The sequence below is a fragment of the Peromyscus maniculatus genome, chromosome 19 (genome assembly GCF_049852395.1).
Source record: "Peromyscus maniculatus bairdii isolate BWxNUB_F1_BW_parent chromosome 19, HU_Pman_BW_mat_3.1, whole genome shotgun sequence".
Lineage (NCBI taxonomy): Eukaryota > Metazoa > Chordata > Mammalia > Rodentia > Cricetidae > Peromyscus > Peromyscus maniculatus.
In genome coordinates this window covers 72,017,175-72,025,905 of record NC_134870.1, presented here as the reverse complement: position 1 = coordinate 72,025,905, position 8,731 = coordinate 72,017,175, and positions in this window count along the sequence as shown.

Sequence of the window (8,731 nt, the reverse complement as noted above, 5' to 3'; positions counted from 1 at the left end):
TGGGGGTATTTTGTCATAGCAAAAGGAAAAATTACTAATACTGCCCACTTTCGAGGTAGATCATTCATCAGAAGTTAAACCTCTTCGGAAACTCCATGAAGACACAGCCAGAGGTATGTCTATGAGGAGATTCCTAATCTTGTCAAGTTTACAATAAAGATTAATCATCACTGATCCACCCCTTGTCACCTTGACACCCGAGCACGTCACTTTTTAACTTCTGACCCTAGGTCCTCCATAAAGTGCACAGCCATCTCATGCTACAAAAGGCATTGAATTCCATCTTCAAAAGCCCCCAAAGTCTTCACAATTTTAAAACTGTCCAGAAGTTCAAAGTACCATCTCAGACTCAAGGCAATCTCTTAAACATGAACCTGTTTAAACTTACATACTCTCTAGCCTGCAATGGCACAGAATAAACACTGTTATTCCAAAAGAGAGGAAAGGAGGGAGGGCGAAGAAAAGCTCGCCCAGAGCAAGCCCAAACCCCACAAGGGAAACACCACATTTGCATCTCCATTGCCAGCATCCGGAACTCACAATAGAATCACTTACTGTCCGGTGACCTTTGGGGGACCCACCTTGCAGCTTTACTACCGATAGCTCAGGTGGCCTCTCTTTCCAGCCAGCTTCCTTCCGTGCCTGTGGCTTTCCTGGGTGGACGGTTCACGCTCCAGGCATCTCTAACATTATGGGGTCTTCGCTCCAATTTAGGCTTCACATTCTGCTTCCCACAATGGTCTCCCAAGGCCTCTCTGCAGGGAATCTGACCCTGTCGACATTGCCTGTCACCAGTGGCATTGTCAAACCCGGGTGCAAGTCTCCACGGTCCTCTTACTTTCGCATTTTGAACGCCTGCAAACCAGCACCATGTGGATGATCCTGGCAAGTTCTGCCGCCAGCTCAAGGTGTAGCCTGGCACCTTTCTACCTCCACTGTGATGCCCTCTGTGTACTTTTGTGGCTGAACCTGGGCAAACACTCCCCTGCCCCAGTTGTTTTGGAAACAAAATAGCCCTTCAGCGGCACTCCCAGTTCAAGCTCTCTTTCTTCAGGTGAATTTGTGTTTGTACAAGTCAGAGCCTTCAGTGGGTGGGATGAAAGCACCTTTCCTGCGGTCTCAGTACAGGGTCCAAGGTTTCCCCTTTAATGACACTAATGTCTTTAACAATTACCGCTGTTTTCTCCTCACTTGCTTTGTCTGCAGCTTCCAGCTCTCAGGTACCTTTCCTTGTCAAACTGCATATCTTTCAATCCTCATTCTGAACCTTAAGTGAAATGAATGGTAACCATTCCACAGCCTTAGTGCCGTTCAGCCCCAGATTCTCCTCTGCCAAATGACTTAGTGAATTCCTTTTGAATTTGGCCTCATTCTGACGGTAGGACACAGGCAGAATGCAGCCAGATTTTCCCCCATCAAGTGTGTAAATGGTCTTTCACTCAATTCCTAATAGAATCTTTGTTCTCCTATGAAACTCTGGAGCAGTCTTTACTACTTGCTTTCCGATTGACATTCTGATCTCTACCTTCTCACCACTAAGCATTCTGGGAGCTTCTAGTCCACAGTTCCAAACTCTTGCAAATTCCTCCCACAAACCAGTTCCAGAGTCCTATAAACCATGCAGACAGGCGGTCACAGCAATAGCCCCACTCCTTAATATCAACTTCCTGTCCTAGCTCATTTTCTTGTCACTGTAAGAAAATCTCTGACAGAAGCAGCTTAAAGATTTATTTGGGCTGAGAATCTAGGGGGTATCCAGATCAGCACAGCAGAAAGGCTGTGGAGTCCAACAATGACTGTATGCACACTCAAGAGCTGGAGAGCCCAGTGGCTGCTCAGTTCCTGGAGCTAGATGCCTCAGGTGTCCCGATCAAGTGCTGATGGCCTCTCTGATTCCTGGAACACCTCTGCTGTTCAGTCCAGACTGAAGGTCAAAAACGCTGGGATCTGATGTCAGTGAAGGGTGGCCGCAGCAGCAGCACAGACACACTCACCATCAAGAAGCAAAGTCAGGCAGACAAGAAGACGGCTTCTTTTGCCTCAGACCCTTTATAGTTAGGCCATCTACAGGAAGGTGCCACCCACTCTGGGGGAGGGTCTCCTTCAGTTAATCTTTCCCAGATGTGTCCTCTTAGCTGACACCAGATCTCATCAAGTTAGCAATTAAGATTAGTCTCCACATGTTGTGACTAAAATCTAAGGCCATTTATTATTTGGGGGAAGAAACAAGTTAAAAGAAATTTAAGAAAGAAGAAAAGTAATCCAGTATAGTGGAAAGTGGCATTCACTGTCTTACTTGTATTTTTGTGAACTGAGAAATGATCAAGGATCTAAGTGGAATCAGGCTTTCTTTAGTCTATGTTATTAATTCCCCTTATCTATTTCCATACTTTCAAGCAATTCTAGTTTACATTATGAAATAAGAACAATTGCATTAGTAGAGTATGTGATTCACAAAACTTATTACTAATTTTAGGGGCTATATCTCAATGGTAGAGTACTCGATTAGCATGTACAGAGCCCTAGTTTCAATTCCCAGTACCACCAAAAAAATTCTTGCAATATCTATTTTACTATGCAAAAATTAACTAAAACCATGCTAAATGGTTTTCTAAACAGTCCCCAACTTTTCCTTTTTAAAAATTTAATTGTGGATGGCCGGGCGGTGGTAGCGCACGCCTTTAATCCCAGCACTCGGGAGGCAGAGCCAGGCGGATCTTTGTGAGTTCGAGGCCAGCCTGGGCTACCAAGTGAGTTCCAGGAAAGGCGCAAAGCTACACAGAGAAACCCTGTCTCGAAAAACCAAAAAAAAATAAAAAATAAAAAAATTTAATTGTGGTTATAAAAAAATCCACACAGAACTTACCATACACCTGGTAAATTACCGAACACTATAGTACATAAACCTGCTTATTGAGGTACCATGGATTTCCAGAACTCTGTATCTACTATACCATGTCTACTTCCCTTCTAGCAACCATTAACTGGTCAACTTTTTCTTTAAAAGTTTATTACTTTAGGTACATCATAGGAGGATTTATGCAGTATGTGCTCCTTTGTGAGTGGTTTATTTCATTTAATACATCTTTAACATTCACTGCATTATAGTATGAGCCAGATCTTCATTATTTGTAAATCTGAATAGCATCCCATAGACTGTATTGCCAGCTTTTGTTTGTCATCCACGCAACCGTGGGCTCTTTGGTTGCTTCTGTTTGGCTATTATGGATAATGCTTCTATGAACCTAGACATGGAAGTGTCTCTTCTAGATAGTGACTCTAATTCGCTTGGATAAATACCCTCTCTGACCTTTTTCTGGGACTGTTGGGGTACACAGCAATCCCATAGTGATAATATTTTATATATCTGCCAACAGTAGAACAGGCTTTTAATTTATCGTATTTTTGCCAACACTGATTTGTTTTTATGGTGGCCATCCTAATGGGTATGAGATGATATTCCAATAAAGTATTAGTTTACATTCCTCTAATTGAGGCTAGCAAGTATAGAGAAAAATTAGCCACCTAAGACCCTATTTGGCTTGAGCTACACACACACACACACACACACACACACACACACACACACACACACACACATACACCCTTTCTTAACAATACACTTAGAAACCTAAGATTTCTCCTTCATTGAGCTGCATGTACACTCCTCTCCAAGCAAAAGCAATTGGGACAGTTTGTGGTGTCTTGAATGAGAAATGTACCCCATAGGCTCAGATATTTGAACACTTGGTTTCTGATTGTTGGTGCTGTTTGGAGACGTTATGGAACCCTTGGGATGTGGAGCCTTGCTGGAGGATACATGCCACTGCAGGCCGGCTTTCAAAGCTGCCTCATTTCCAGCTCATTCTCTACTTCCCATCTGAGGTCAAAGACATGTTCTCCCAGTTTCCTGCTCTGGTTACCTGCTGCCATAGCTTTCCTACCATTATGGAGTCTTTGTAACTGCAAGACAAGATTAAACTCTTCCTTCCATAAAACGCTTTGGGTCATGGTATTTTTATCATGGAAACAAAAAAATAACTAATATGCATTCTGACCCATAGCTCTTTCGCCACCTTTAATAACTGCTGTGGAAAAAATCCTCTTGTGCACTGTAAAGATTTGTCACTTGGATTGGTTTAATAAAACACTGATTGGCCAGGAGCCAGGCAGGAAGTATAGGCAGGGTGACCAAACTAAAGATGATGGGAAGGAGAAGGTCGGAGTCAGGAGTCGCCAGCCAGATGCAGAGGGAGAAGGAGATGAATGTGCCATACTAATAAAGGTACCGTTACATGGCAGAGCATAATAAGGAATATTGGTTAACTTCAAATGTAAGGGCTAGTTAGTAATGAGCCTGAGCTATTTTTGAGTATTTACAATTAATATAAGCCTCAGAGTGGTTATTTGGGAACAGGTGATTGGGACAGGAAATGTCCATTTACAAATAACTCTCTTTCTTATTTGCTTTTCTATTGCTATGAAGAGACACCATGAGCAAGGCAACTTACAGAAGAAAGAGTTTATTGAGCTCATAGTTTCTGAGGGTGAGTGAGTCCATGGCCATCATGGGGGAGCATGGCAGCAGGCAGACAGCATGGTGCTGGAGCAGAAGCTGAGAACTTACATGTTGAGAAAACAATCACGAGGCAAAGAGAGAGGTGGAGCTCACTGGGAAATGGTGCTGGCTTTTGAAATCTCAAAGCTTATCTCCAGTGACACACCTCCCCCAACAAGGCCACACCTCCTAATCCTTCCAAAATAGTTCCATCAACTTTGGACCAAGTATTCAAATATATGAGCCTCTGGGGCCATTCTCATTCAAGCTCCTACATTCTACTCCCTGGCCCCCCATAGGCTTGTGGCCATATTGTAATACAAAATCTATTTGGTTCCTAAAGTCTCTATCATCTTTCAGTCTCAAGACTGTCTAAAAGTCCAAAGTTTCTTCTGAGATACAAGGCAATTCTTAGCGGTAACACCCTGCAAAATCAAAAAGCAAATTACATACATTCACCGTTCAAGGCACAGAATATATATTACCATTCCAAAATGGAGAGATTGGGGCATAGTGAGGAAATACTGGACCAAAGAAAGACTGAAACCCAGCAGGGCAGAATCCAAACCCTGTAACTCCTATGCCTCATGTCAGAGGACCTAGATGGCTCCATCCTTCCAGCTCTGCTGACGGCAACACTTCTCTTGGGCTGGTTCCATTCCTTATGTGCAGCCCTCCTTGGCAGACATCCCATGGTGATGGCATTTCCAACACCTTGGGGTCTTCAACATAATTCAGGCTTCACTTTCACAGCTTCATTCAATGACCTCTCAGGGTCTCTAAGCAGGGCCTCCTCAGCCACATGCCTGGCCTCAGGAGCTTTCCTTAACTGCAAAGGAAGATTCTACAACCCCCTGCTGTGGGATGTCTTTCTGTATGCTGTGAGTATGTGTGTCTCCCATTGGATAATAAGAGCATTGGCCTATGGCAGGGCAGGATGGAGTCAGGTGGGAAAATCCAAAAGAGACAGTGAGAGAAGGGCAGAGTGAAGGAGACGTAAGCCTGCTTCCAAAGGAGCTACAAGATGCCAGCAGACCGGTAACACCACGGCCACGTGGCAGCATAAAGATTAATAGGAATGGGTTAATTCAAGAGGAAAGAACTAGCTAGCAAGAAGCTGAAGCCAGAGGCCATACAGTTTGTAATTAATATAAGCCCTGTGTAATTATTTTATAAGTAGCTGTGGGACCGTAGGTGGGAGAGATTTGTCCAGACCTCAGGACCCGGCAGGACTGGAGAAACTTCTGGCTACAACTGCCTTTCTCCTTCACTCTTCGTGACTCTAAAGCCAGAACCACCACACTCCCTCATCTTGAAACTAAGGGTAGTGGCTAATCCAGCCTAGACTGGTTTGGGGTCTGTGTAAGGCAAACTATATATTCAAAATGAAATTTTTTGGGGAAAATCTTTTACTTACTCTCTTATGCCTAGGCGCAACTAGGCATTAATTTGGATGCTGGGGATTTGAAATCAAGTCCTTATGTATGCATACTAAGTGCTCTTACCTAGTGAGCCATCTCCCTAGCCCTACTAAGCATTAATTTGATTAAGTCAGCTGTGTCACAAGAAGGGGTGCACAGTGTACAGAGACCTCCGCAATCTGAGTCTGTCAGTCAGAACAGAGAATCACCTGTACTCTACCTCTAGTAACCAACTCCCCCTTTTAGACTCTGGAACAGAAAGGTCCAAGCAGTGGCCCGGTATTCTTGAGCACTCACTCTAGTCTAAGTAGCCCACCGTTCCTTTCCCTTACGGTGCATCTGCTCTGCTCCTTTGTTTTGCCTTTGAATAAAGCTTCTTGCTGCTTTCCTATTTGTGTGTGCTTTTGAATAAGATTCCAAGAACCTGGTAACACTCAGTCAGGACAACTTCCTGTGATGTTGTTAGTAACTATGAGCATCTTTCCATTTATTATTATCTTGTTTTGTTTTTGTTTTTGTTTGTTTTTGAGACAGGCTCTATGTGTCTATCTGGCCTTGAACTTGTAATCATTCTGCATCCACTTGGATTAAGGGATGTGCCACCAGGCCTGGAAAATAATGAGTCTTTTTCTTTCTTCCCTCTGTGGTGCTGGAATCAAAGGCAAGGCCTTTAAACATCCTAGTTAAGACGTCTACAACTCAGCTACATCCCCAGTCCATGTGATTTTTGGTCATTTTTAAAATATACCTTACCTTTAAGAAAATGTCTACTTTGCCTCTTTTGTACCCAGTTCTGGAGAGCAAGCCTACCTATCCATTTTTAAATTAGGTTGTTTGATTGCCTTTGAGTTGCAGAAATTCTTTGCATATTCTGGATACTAGCTCCTAATCACATACATATACACCTTCCAAATATTTTCTCATTTTTTCAAGCTATATTTTCATTGTTGTGTCCTCTGAGAACAGACAGTTTTCAAGCATGTCATTTTGTTTGTCTATTTTTACTTTCGTTGCCCATGGATCTGTGTCGTATCAAGAAATCAGTGCTAACCCCCATGTCACGAAGCTCTTCCTGTTCTAGAAATTTTGTGGTTTTTAGATCTGTGTTCAACCTAGTTCAAGATGATTCCCCCCTACCTTATGAAGATGCGTACTTGAAGCTTTTCTGGAAGCCACAAGTTTGTGCATGAAACAAACTTTAGCACAGGCACACAATCATGCAGACGAAAGTCTGCGAGCCTGAGAACTCTGGGTGTTGTTCTTGCCCTGGCAGACCTCTTAACTGCCTCTTAGTTTTGACCTCACTAGCATTGACCCGTATCTGTTCATCAGAAAACAGAGTCTGAACGAACCGTATCTCAGCCAGGAAAACAGATGAGGTAATGCTCCAGCTCTTGAAAAACAGTCTAGGTAAAGTAAATCAGCCTGGGATTCTAGAGACATGGGACATAGAGATTAATTCATCACATACATAGTATGTGAGGTCTCAAACTCAGGACAAATGGCTGAGGTGCTGATTAGCATGTCAAAACTGCCACTGGCTGCCAGGTCCTTCCAGCATCCCTCAGTCCCCACCTGTTACAAGGTCCTCCTGGCTGGCATTCCCAGCCCCCAGCTGCTCTTCTCTATAGCACTCGGCCGTTTTGGCTATACTGGTCCTTTTTCTTGGCCTCTTGCCCTCTTGGCTGCTGCTCCTGGTTCCCTCTCTCTTCCTAGCCCCTCCCTCTCTCATATGGCCTAGTTCAGCTGGATGCTCACGTTCAGTCTGGACTCTTCCAGATGTCTCTGGCTGTGCTTTCCCTCATATCTACAATAAACCTCCTCCACCATACCTAGGAGCAGTGATGTCCTTATATTTCTTTTTTCCATTAGTAGTATTCATGTCTTTCTCTATAGACCCCAAATACAGTTTAAAACACAGTAACTTTAGTGTAACTTATTTGATGGCAGAATCTGACATAATTTGACATATAGTTTTCATTTCCTTACATTTTTTTCTATAATATTTCATGAAGATGCTGTCTCTACTTGCAGGTGATACATGCACACAATCTATTTCTTAAAATCTGAAAAATTATGGACTCGGAAACCCATCTATTCCTAAGATTTTAGGTTAGAGGGTTGTGGTGTATGATAAACTTTCCTGGCTCTGGCCTCACCTTCGGCAAACCAGTTACCTTTCTTTCTAATGAGTAACAATTGTTACAATCTGTCTGATGCTCATGATTGGTCTCAAATTTGTACAAAGTAACTGTATGGTGGATTTGGGCTATAAGACAGAAGTCACATTCCCACCCACCTCACCCCCCCCCCCAAACACACGCACCTCTCAAGTCTCATAATCTGGTTACACTATTTCAATTTGTTTCCTTATACATTTCCTGCTAGACTAGTAAAAAGTAACTTGGAGAACCTTTTGTTTCTGCACACTGCAATCCTTACCTGGTGTCTTAGGGATGCTAAAGCTATGAGGAAACATTGTATCTATTTTGCTTAGATTTCCACATCATTGTCTGTCTTAGTTAGGCTTACTATTGTTATGATCAAAAAGCAAGCAAGATCGGGAGGAAAAGAGTTTATTTGGCTTGCACTTCCACTTCATAGTTCATCAATGAAGGGAGTCAGGCAGGAACTCAAACAGGACAGGAGCTTGGAGACAGGAGCTGATGCAGAGGCCATGGAGGAGTTTGCTTACTGGCTTGCTCCTCATGGCTTGCTCAGCCTGCTTTCTTACAGAACCCAGAATCACCAG